The 11728-nt window shown below is 57.4% G+C and overlaps 1 pseudogene; it reads right to left on the reverse strand.

Moving 5' to 3' along the window:
* Positions 1-220: 220 nt before the first annotated feature.
* Positions 221-11728, reverse strand: LOC119106124 (ATP-dependent DNA helicase DDX11-like; annotated as a pseudogene).

The raw sequence follows: 11728 nt of genomic DNA on the forward strand, positions 1-11728 counted from the left end.
GGACATTGCTTGCACTGATGAAGTTCAAACACAAAAGTTCACGACTTTTCTTATTCACGTTATTTCACGCAAACTATCTATAAGGTGCGTGTGACTTCAGGTAGCCATCACGCGCCAGTACACAATATGTCAGTCCCTCGCTCACATCGCGCGCGTCCCTCCTAGCGTCCCCACAGGGGCCGTCTGCACCTGTTTGCGCTAGGAGGCGTCAAACAGGCGCTCACCGGTGGCGGATGGCGCGGCCGATCGACTGGTTGACGGACCTTCATGCAGAGGTTCTCATACAGCACCTGGCCGGGCGCCCGCCCGTCCCTCCGACCGCTTCTGTGGACCAGGCAGGCGGCATTACACAGCGTCCTCCGACCGCCTCTGTGGACCAGGCAGGCGGCATTACACACGTCCTCCGACCGCTTCTGTGGACCAGGGCAGGCCGGCATTACACACCGTCCTCCTACACGTGCTGAAGCCGAGGCAGGCGGCATTACAACACCGCCCATCCGACCGCTGCTGAGGCCGAGGCAGGCGGCATTACGCGCCCGTCCTCCAGACCGCTTCTGAGGCCGAGGCAGGCAGCATTACACACCGTCCTCCTACCGTGCTGAAGCCGAGGCAGGCGACATTCATCACACAATCCTCTGACCGCTGCTGAAGCCGAGGCAGGCGGCATTACACACCGTCCCTACCGCTGCTGAAGCCGAGGCAGGCGGCATTACAACCGCCATCCGCGTGCTGAGCCGAGGCAGGCGGCATTACGCCCGTCCTCCTACCGCTGCTGAAGCCGAGGCAGGCGCATTACACACAAGTCCTCTGACCGCTGCTGAAGCCGAGGCAGGCACATTACACACAATCCTCTGACCGCTGCTGAAGCCGAGGCAGGCGGCATTACACACGTCCTCTGACCGCTGCTGAAGCCGAGGCAGGCGGCATTACACACCGTCCTCCTACCGCTGCTGAAGCCGAGGCAGGCGGCATTACACACCGCCTCCTGACCGCTGCTGAAGCCGAGGCAGGCGACATTACACACATCCTCTGACCGCTGCTGAAGCCGAGGCAGGCAGCATTACACACATCCTCGACCGCTGCTGAAGCCGAGGCAGGCACATTACACACCGTCCTCGTTCAGTCTCTGCCTGGACCCTGTCCTCCGACTGCCTCTGTCAGTGCTGGCTGACTCGGCGTCCGAACAAACCCTCACCATACTCGGAGCCGCCCGAGCTGGGCGGCACGGCAGAGCGGAGCCTTACACCGGCTGGTGCGTAATGTGTGTAATGGTGCGTAATGGTGCGTAATGGTACGGCATGGATGGATGAGCGGAATGGTCACGGGTCTCGAATTTGCATGGTTCAGCTGCATCACGCATAAAAAACGTGCGCGGGCTAAGTAGCACCAAAGCTAAACGCAACCTCGCAGCTATATTCATGCACGTGCATTGCGCATCTTTTCAGTGATCATTCATGTGTGAATCAAGCGTACATTAAGACGACGCCATTGATACACATGTCATCCGACGGAGAACGCCAGGTTGGCGAGGTTTACGCCGGGTGGACCACTCGCACAATAGCCGCAATTAACAACGCGGCAGATCTGACTGACTTCAATGCTCGTTTCAATCATTGGTGTCAAGAAACCAGTGAAGACGCAGACCGAGGCCACTAAGTCAGCCCACGTACCATGTTGGCGTCCAGGAACCTCCTCTTCTCCATCAGCTCGGGCGACTTGGCGTTGGGGTATGGGAGGCCGACCACCACCACACAGCGGCCCAGATCGTCACTGAAGTTGATGCCCTCGCTCATCTTGCCGCCTGGAACACAGCGGAGCACTAGAGCACACGGCGGAGCACTGGGGCACGATACAGCGGTGCGGTACGTACGTCTTGTGGACGACGGACCCACAAAGGGGCGTGCCCCAGGCTCCTCGATGAACGCGTTGTTTTTACAGCAGCCCACACTAGCGTCAATAGAAGTTACTGTCGACGGACGCTTATCTGAGCACGCAGCATACCTCGAAGTACATGACTGAGCCGTGCGGCACGCGGTCGTGCGCACAGGACGCTGGCGTGATGGAGACACGCTCAGCATCTTTACAATCAGTGGGAAGCAAAGCTTCCATTGTCACTACAACTTGACACATTAAAACAACTAACTCTTTTCTTCATAAAGCCTGCTGCGATATGCGCAAAAAGAACACCAGTGGTGCAGGAGGCAACTTAAGCAGCTGGTTGTAAGCGCCATCCCGGGCGCACGAAGGACGGCAAGTACACAACATCATTTCGCGCAGGATCCCGCCATCTTGCGGCGCTACCCCACGACCTTGCGGCAGTTTCCAACGCTGCAGGGGACGACCCGCGCGACATGGCGCCGTGCTCTCACCGACGACGCAGAAGAGAATGGCCCCTGTGGCGGCCGGCGGCCGCTGGCCGGACCTCACGGCCTGGGTGTACTCAGCCAGCACGGCGTCCGACCGGCTCGACTGGCGAGGCTCGCGGAACACCTGCCGGTAACGGGTCAGGTCAGGTCAGGTCAATACGTCTGATCAGATGGACTGGCGAGGTTCACGGAACACCTGCCGGTGCCGAGTCGGGTCGTGTCAGGTCAGGTCAGGTCAGGTCAGGTCAAGTCAAGTCAAGTCAACACGTCCAACAGGCTAGACTGGCGATGCTCACAGGACACCTGCCGATGACGGGTCAGGTCAGGTCAGGTCAGGTCACGTCAGGTCAAGACGTCTGAACGAATACACTGGCGAGGATCAGGGAGGACTCCACAGGTCGCAAGTCAGGTCAGGCAGAACGTACCACGCAGCAGCAGCTGGATGCAACAAACAGCACGAGCAAGTCAAGAGGGGCCGAGTCAGTCCGGCAATACAATGAACCCAAGCCTGACACACAACAGTACAAAAGCGGATCTGGCGACACGAGGCCGGGGCGGATGGATCCCGGGGTCTAGCCATACTGCCCCGATCTACTAAAAAGATGTACGACTGTGCTCCATCCACGATGGTCCTCACAAGACAGCGCAACAGGATAATCCAATTATTCGGTAAAACGCATCGCAGACATCAAGCCCAAAACGACACCATCGCAGCAAACCAGCAGCCTTGTGCCAGTACGCCCTAACTATGGCGCACGAAGCAATACCCATGTTCTGCAGCAGTACCTGTTTCCTGGCAGAGATCTTGTCCATGACGCCGGTGGAAGCGAAGTGGGCGAGCGCGGCGGCGGCGTCGTAGTCGTAGGACGGCAGGAAGCAGACGATGCCGGCCGGGATAAGCTTGCAGAGGTTCAGCAGGACTCGGCCCAGCTCGTCCAGCTGCCGGCACAGACGACGGGCATGGCGCAGGTCAGCCAGCGGCCGATACGGGCTTGGCTCCAGAGGGCGGCCCCCAGCCAGGTGTGGAGCCCTGCAGAGGTAACGGCAGCTTCATCGTCCTATGCGCACGGCTTGTGATGCTGCCCGAACTACGCGCGATCTCGGCTGCTAATGCTTCGTCGGCTCAGAACAGCTGCGAGATGCCGTCAGTAGGTCGCCGACGCGGCCGGCGACGTCAAACAATCCAGCGATAAACGTGTCGTCACAACCGGTCTTACACCGCGTCTCGGGATACCACGCGGTCGTTCACCACTCAATGAGGTGAAAAGACACGGTCACTCCCACACTGACACAACACCAGAACAACACAGCAAACATTAAAACGTCCAGTCTTAACCGTCATCCAGAGGTCAAGCTAAGCCACCACCTCTGCACGTCTGTGGCCGGCTTCAGCGAGCCCGCGGCCGCAGACGGTCGGGGCATCGTCCTGCACGCCGGCGCGTTCTGACCGTGGTGCGCTGCGCGCGGCTCTGGTAGCTGAAGAGCAACTCGGCACCGGACGGGCCGGCCGCCAGAGACAGCGTTAGCAGCTGGTCGGCCGGCCACCACGTGTCCGCAGGAGAAGACTGTGACGCGCTCGGGAGCGGCGCCAGCCGCCACCAGCAGCTGGTCGCGGAACTCCGACACCGGCTGCATGGTGCCGCCGGCCAGGATCACCGCGCTGAGGGGAGGGAGCGTCACCAGAGGGGACTCGGAGTGACCACGGCCGCCGCGCCACGGGGGGGAGGGGGGGGGGGGGGAGGCAGACTGGTTGCTCACCACGGAAGCGGCCTGGTGTAGGAGCTCTGACACTGGGCACACAGGAACTCCGACACAGGCAGTGATGGAGGCTCCGATGCCGGCAAAATCGCGGATGGCAGACCATGGGGTCCCCGGGGAGCTCCGATGGCGGGGAAGATGGGAACTTTGACAATGGGACGCACGGGAAACTCCGCCGCATGAAACCAGTGGATTTCAGATAAGGGAACACCGAACACTTACGATGGCATAAACGGACTATTCTGACACCACGAGGAGATCACAACATATCACGTCAGGAAGTACGGAAAATTCTGGCGCAGGGGAACTTGGGACACTACGACGAGGTTAACTAGGAACTCTAGACACCAAGTGATCGGGACAACCAGCAACTCGGACCTTAATATCCTCTTTCACATTTCCATCCAAGAACATCATTTGGGTGTGTATGTAGAACTTCAAACCACATGCAACACTCACCGCGCCTCCCTGACGATGCTCTGAAACTGGGCAGCTGCGTTCAGCGCCAGGTATTTGATCGATGGTGGCTCCGCCCTGGCGGGTGGTAATCAGAAGCCGACAGTCCCGGTCGGGTTCCGAGAGGGCGTTGATCAGCTGAAGCGTGGCCATCAGCGGGCATATCCGAGGACCGAGAGTCGGTCTCCGCAGGCTCCACTGAAACGCAATCAGGACCAGTGCAAATGGACAGCTAAAACCCACTGGATTTTATATGGCTCACAGAGTGGGTGTATGTTCCACAAGTGGTTGCACTGTGGTGACAGAACAGCAACACATCACCTATGGACGCAATACATGGGGTAGTAATACGGTATGCTGAGCAAGCTCTCAATCTGCCAGGAAGCGTGGGACAAAGCGCAGCTTCGGCACTACAAGAAAGATCGGATCATGGGCACGCAGACACACAGCAGTGTTTTAATGTACCAACTCAAACTAACAGACACGTCGGGTCTGCCCTCCACCAACCCCACCCCATTCCAATAGGTGGTGTCTGCACGGCGGCCTTACCGCGCCCTCTCCAGGTTACCTGGGGCGGCGGGGCGGGGCGGCGGCCGGCTGGCTTGCAGCTCCCGCAGGAACTGCGACACGGCCGAGCGGGCGGCCGGCGCCGTCGGCGTCACCTGCCGCCGCTTCCAGCAGCCCCGCAGCTGTCGGCCGGCGCGGCGAGCATAAGCGGACGTTAACGGTCGGTGAGCGGACGGGCGTTAACGGTCGGTGAGTGAGAGTAGGTTAACGGACGGTGAACGGGCGGGCGTTAACGGTTGGTCAGCGGGGCGGGCGTCAACGGTCGGGGAGTGGGCGGGCGTTAACGGTTGGTGAGCAGGGCGGGCGGACGTTAAGGTGTCGGCGAACGGGCGGGCGTTTCGGTCGGTGAGCGGGTGGGCGTAACGGTCGGTGTGCGGGCGGGAGAGTTATGGTCGGTCAGCGGCCGGTCGCAGCAGTCCGGGCCGGCCAGAACGGATCACAGCTATCACCCCCCGTCCGCCACGATTGAGGGCAAGCCACGACAGTCCCAGTCATTCCAGCCGGGGCGCCCTAACCTGGGACCGACGGGGCAGTGCGTGGTCGGCGTATCGGCAGTCTAGTATCTCTCTTCTCTGCCAGCCTGGCATCAAACGTTCTCGAAAGCAGCCGCAGCCATCGACCGACACCAACCTTCTGCAACCAGTCGGATCTTCTCGGCAAACAGCTGCAGCTTCCGCAGGTTCAGGTTTGTCGATGCCGGCGCCGCAGAGAAAGTCGTTCAGCTGGAGGACGCGCGTCCCCTCGGCCGCGGCCGGCGGCGCCTTGACGGTGCCGTCTGAAGGGTGTGGCGAAGGGGGAGGAGGTGCTGTTCAGTGGTGGTAATTAACACGAACGCACCCGCACGCAACTGGTAGGCGTCGAGCCATACAGATGATGAAATTTGATTATCATGATAGTTTGGGTGTGTTCGGACAAACAAATGGATGGGAATTATGGACGGGATGACGGTCATCACCCTGAAGGTTTGGAATAATACGCACATCCATCGCTTGGACTTAACAGACGCCAGACGATTGCCGGTAACACGATCAGGCGCCGGGCAATAATCGCAGAGGAAAGTACAACTACGCGCTCTCGTCGTTTTCGCAATGGCCGAAGAAAGACTGTGATAGAATATCAACACGGCATTTGACACTATCATGGCACAACACGGCATTATTAACTGACTCAACACGTCATCATATCAACATAGCACATTCCAACTCGTCGCCAAATCAACCTACCGACGAGCTTCAGTATGCCCTTATGGACGTGCAGTAGCTGGCGTAGGTAGAGCAGGTTCTTGGGCGAGAACCTGCTCTTGTAGGTGTCTATGTAGTAGAGGAGCTGGTCACACGCGTCCGCCACCTGACACGACATTAATAGGTGTGTCATCCGGAGAGGTGACTGTATGTTATAAAATCAGGAGTCGTACACCAAACGCATATTTCTTACATGAAAATATGTGTGCAAATATGGAGACTTCGTATGCTGCGATGTTTCGTCCCCAATGTGTTGATATTCGGTTACGATGCAGTCACCTGAAAATCGTCGCGTTCTTCATTGATCTATCCGTAGCCGACAACCTGTTTAACATAAATGCGGAGTTTGGTGGTCAGTTTGTCAAGCGGTAACTCTGGCCTGACACGGAGCGCGTACGTGGACGGTCGTGCAGACGTGCGAGCTCCGGCCTGGTGACAGTTGACACTGGCCGATGACGGCCGCCAGCCGCCGGCTACTCGGCGGACGGCTGTGGGCGGCCCCGTGGACACCTCAGTCGTGACGCTTCAGCCTCGCGCAGCTGTCGAACTAGATCCCACGGGGCGTGGTGCCGCATCTGACGCCGCATCAGGGACGCTGAGCGCGCTCACCTGACGCCGCGTCAGCTGGCCTTCACGTCGCTCTCGCAGGGAGCTGACTGTCTCCCCCCACCCGGTCAGCGGCGCTGAGCGCGCTCACCTGACGCCGCGCCAGCTGGCAGGAGTGGATGCTGCTGATGGTCTCCAGCAGGTTGTGCGCCTCGTCCACGATCACCACGCTGTCGGCGAGCCGCAGGCCGCTGGCGGCGCGCGTGCCGCTGTGCAGTAGGTTGTTTGTAGGGCACCACGACCAGCTGCGGCGGGGGGAGGGGCTGGTCGGAAGCAGGCAGGAGAGGCCACGGTCGCTGCCCGCTCCACTCTAGGTCGCGGTGATCGGACAGACTCAGGTAGCTACGCGCGCGCGACCTCTAACCAACCCCCAAGGACCGACAGAAATGGCGCATCTCTCTCGCCAGATGGTCAGACAGGAAGGCTCTGAAGCGATCAGCCGTCCGTCCATGCGTCATTGGAGATTTACGACGCAGTCAGCTGCTGAGGCTATTTGGCGTCGCCTGCCGCTCACCCTGGCAGGAAGGGCGGGCACCGCGGGGAATCGAACCCCGTTCCTCTGGTTTCCCAGACGCAATGGTTAACGCAGACGCGTTAACCGCTACACTACCGACACCCGAACAGCCGTCCGCTCGCCACTAATCCGACCACATAGCGCTCACGCAGCACGTATGATCGACCCGCTCACACACAGCGCCTTTGCCGGGAGCGCGGGGCGACACGAGGGAGTGGAGATGACCACCACTGACCTGGGCGTCCCTGACCGCTCGACGGCTGGCGTAGTAGGGGCACGCCTTTCGACGGCGACCCTCCTTCACAAGCTGCTCAATGTCGCGGACCTCTGACAGAATCTAACGGCAGTGGCCATCGCGGACAGTTAAGATGCGGACCTCTGGCAACATGACGGCAGGGATGACCACCAAGGATAGTAAGATGACAAACCTCCGACAGAATCAGACGGAAGGGACGGCCACCATGGACTGTCCAGATGACGGACTTCTGACGGAATGACGGCAGTCATCACCCTGCCAGAGTCCGACGGCAGGGATGGCCACCACGGACAGCTAAGGTGACGGTCCCCTGGCGAGATCGAACGGCATCACCGGCCAACGACGTCGGCGTGCAGTCTGGTGAACATGGCAGATCTGGTTGCGGCTACAGCATGACAACACAGCTGACCGAAGCTCCAGGCACGCCCCGGGGCTCTCACCTCCGTCGCCAGGTCGTCCACGCGCCGTTTATAGGGGCACGCTCCCGTCGCCTTTTGCTTCTTCTGGGAGCGGCCGTCCTCCTTCGAAACTTTGGTGGTCTTGCTGGTGGATTTCTGCTGCATATCCAAACAGCTGGAGACAGACATACGGAGTAAGACGCACGGGTCCCTCCGAGAGTGCAATATTTACAGAGCCGATGTATTATTCCTTTGTGCAACCTCACGACACATGGCACACAAACACAACTTCATTTGCGTGTAGGGTGATTAAACAAACGTGATAGGTACGCACAAGCCTAACTGCCAGTATTTTGTGGCGTCCCACCAAAAGTATCCAGCATTTATCTTCTTTTCTGAACCCGCAGCAGGGAGTTCCCTGTCTTTGTTCCCAGCCTTCCGACATCTCCAGATCACCCACCCTTCTCCCCCTACTCCGCGTACAACCACCCAGAATCCATGGACCCTCACACCAAAAACACACCAATTACGCCACAGCGGCGAGCAACACGGACCTCGGACCTCGGGCCGCCACCTCCACCCCACTCACGCCTGGTTGACGAGGCCGAGGCTGCCGAGCCGGCGCACCGCGTCGTTGATGCAGAGCTGCGGACGCGACGCCAGCGCCGCCACGCGGACGTGCCCGGCGTGAGGCGAGCGGCGCACCTCGCCCACAAACTGGCTCAACTGCGAGTGCGTGCGGCTCGTGTAGATGATCTGGAATCGATGACGTCCCGTCACCGACCACGCCCAACGCAGGACTGTGGCGAGCATTCTTACAGATGGCTTGCGCATGGTAATACCAAAACATTCCAGCATGACAAACTGCATTACCAAGGATGCAGAGATGACTGAACTGAACAACACCATTGCCTGACATATCATGATGTAGCATTGAGCAGTTTATACCATTCAGTGATTGCTGAATTGCAAGATATCACACTGTATGGAACAGTAAGCTTGGAAACAGCTACCGACGCTGGGACGTGTGGGCTTCCGTACCGACTGCGAGGGCGAACAAACACGAGGGCATCAAAAAGGCATCAACGAGGGCATCAACGAGGGCATCAAGTAGCGCGGAGCTTGCAACAAACATGTCAGCAGACACGCACACGCTCGACTGGCCCGATGGGGCTCCCGAACGGCGACGTGCCGCACCTGCGTGCCGTGGTACGCCTCCTCGTCACCGTCGCCGCCCTCGTCCGAGGACCCAGCCTCCTCGTCGCTGTGGAAGTCAGCAATCAGGTCCGCGTCGTCTCCCTGCGGCGCCGACGACGATTCCGGCTCGATGACGTCGCCAAACAGCTCGCGGAACTCGGCCTCCTGGCGGCTCAGCTCGGTACTCTGCGGGGGAAGTCAGAGGCGTGAGAGCCTCACCCGAACCCAAGCGGGCTCAGCTCGGTACTCTGCGGGGGAAGTCAGAGGCGTGAGAGCCTCACCCGAACCCAAGCGGACGACATGCAGTCTATAAGCCAGGATATGCCGTCGTTACACAGCGTGGTTCTTTCGGGAGCTGGTCAATTGATGTCCCGCAATGCCCTAAGCATACACCTGAAACAGCACCAAACCTCAGCCTCAGTATGACTTGGAAACTGGAAGACTATTTTTCCTGGGTTTGTTGCTTTAAGCAAATAATGCTTGCCACATTACCACATCAACGACGAAACATCAAAAATGACACCTCTGGCCGCTCCGTCCTGCCCCTCCCCCGCCTGCCTCACCTGCGCAGGCGGCCGGCGGCCGGGCCGGAGCGTGACGCGGGCGCGCGCGCGTCGCAGCGCCGCCAGCCGCCGCTCGGCCAGCTGCAGCTGCTGGCGGCGCTGGCGGTCAGCCGCCTGGTCAGCCAGCCAGTCGCCGGGCTGGGCGGCGGGCGCAGCGGCCGGCGGCGGCCGCGCGCAGCTCCTCCACAGCCGCCTCGGCAGCAGCCTGCTCGCGCGCCTCGTGGTCGCGCAGCCAGCGCACGGCGCCGCAGATCAGCGCCAGGGACTTGCCCTGGGGAGAGGGGAGGGTCAAGCTGAGTTGACGTAGTGGGATGTGGTGCTGCCAGACTTGGGTCTATGGCTGGAATACTGGGGAAGCAAAGGAGTAGTGATTGGATGAGGAGTGGAGGCCAGACCAGGGTCTTGCTATACTTATCAGGAGATGGAAAGATCAGCTTCAATAACATGTGCAAAAACTGCATCAACTTTTTCTGCATTCAAGCTGCCTGATGCTGGTTCTGGATGAAGACAGATGCATCTGAGATAAATATACTAAATTGGTCATTATGAGCTTAGATGCAAATGGTACTGCACAACATGATGCCTACAGCACAAAAGTATCACTATGTGCAAATTATGCCAGAGAATGCGAACTTACAGTGCCTGTAGGGCTTTCAAAAATTCCATGCTTTTTCTCCTCCAAGGCCCAGTATAATGTTTTCATAAACTCTTCTTGAGCCTTGTATGGTGGAAATGGAAATTCAAATATCTCAGGTGGCTCCATTTCTTGCACTGAAGAATATTCTGAGTTGATATCTGAAATGTTCATTTCATACAGGCATAAGCCTTGTGCTTTTCCAAGCAGGGCAAATTCATCTCATATTAAGTTGCAATCATCATAAAGAAAACCTTTGAAGTTTTGATTTACATTTTTAGGCATTGGGCTTTACATCAGATGCATCCATGCCATTCTTATAATATCATTTGTGGACAGTGTGGGAAACTGATACAAGCAGCATGAGAATAAGAAGTCTTGGCATATAACGACTAGCATTTGTATAACACACTTTCAACAGAAGGTACTAATATTAAGTACTTTGCTTGCCCCAAAAAGCTTTTCATAAATGTCTCAGTACCTGCCAGCTAAGTACTTAAGGAGGCAGACACAGTTGATTTTTTGTTTTAACATAAATTTGTGATCCCACTTGCCAGACTACAGCTGGCACGGATACCTTCGGATCAATCTACAGCATAGTTTGACTTCGGCTGCTGTGATTGTGTCATATCATTGCAATAAGGTACTCTTAGAGGAATATGAAGGTGTTAAACAGAATTAATAATGTATGTTATATGTACTGATGACAACATGGCATAGCTTATTTGTGAGGTTTAGCTGATACAATTGCATTCATTCATCTTGCACCTTTATCACCTTTAAAGAACTCACTATGAGAGGTGAGATATGTGCCACCTAATCTAGTCCATTACCAGCATGTTACACATGACATAAATCAAGTATGAAATGCTGCACAAATGAGGGTTTTCTAAAACCTTTTATTTTTAAGAATGACATGAATGCAACACAACTAGCATTCATCTCAAAAAAGTTCCACTTAAAAACATCGCAGGAAACACAAGCGAACATCATGGAACATGTGGTGGCCAGATATCACCAATCCCAGAACGGCTCATGCGATTGCATTCTGGCTTTCGATTGCCGTTTAAAGAAACCTTTTCAGCGGTTCTGTGGTTTGGACTTGGCTGCGCGAACACCCGTGTAGCAGCACTACCCTAGCGGAATACTGTCCTCACGAATCAGCTCGTTTC

This window comes from Pollicipes pollicipes, unplaced genomic scaffold (assembly GCF_011947565.3).
Source record: "Pollicipes pollicipes isolate AB1234 unplaced genomic scaffold, Ppol_2.1 Scaffold_6138;HRSCAF=7277_pilon_pilon_pilon, whole genome shotgun sequence".
Classification (NCBI taxonomy): Eukaryota; Metazoa; Arthropoda; class Thecostraca; order Pollicipedomorpha; family Pollicipedidae; genus Pollicipes; species Pollicipes pollicipes.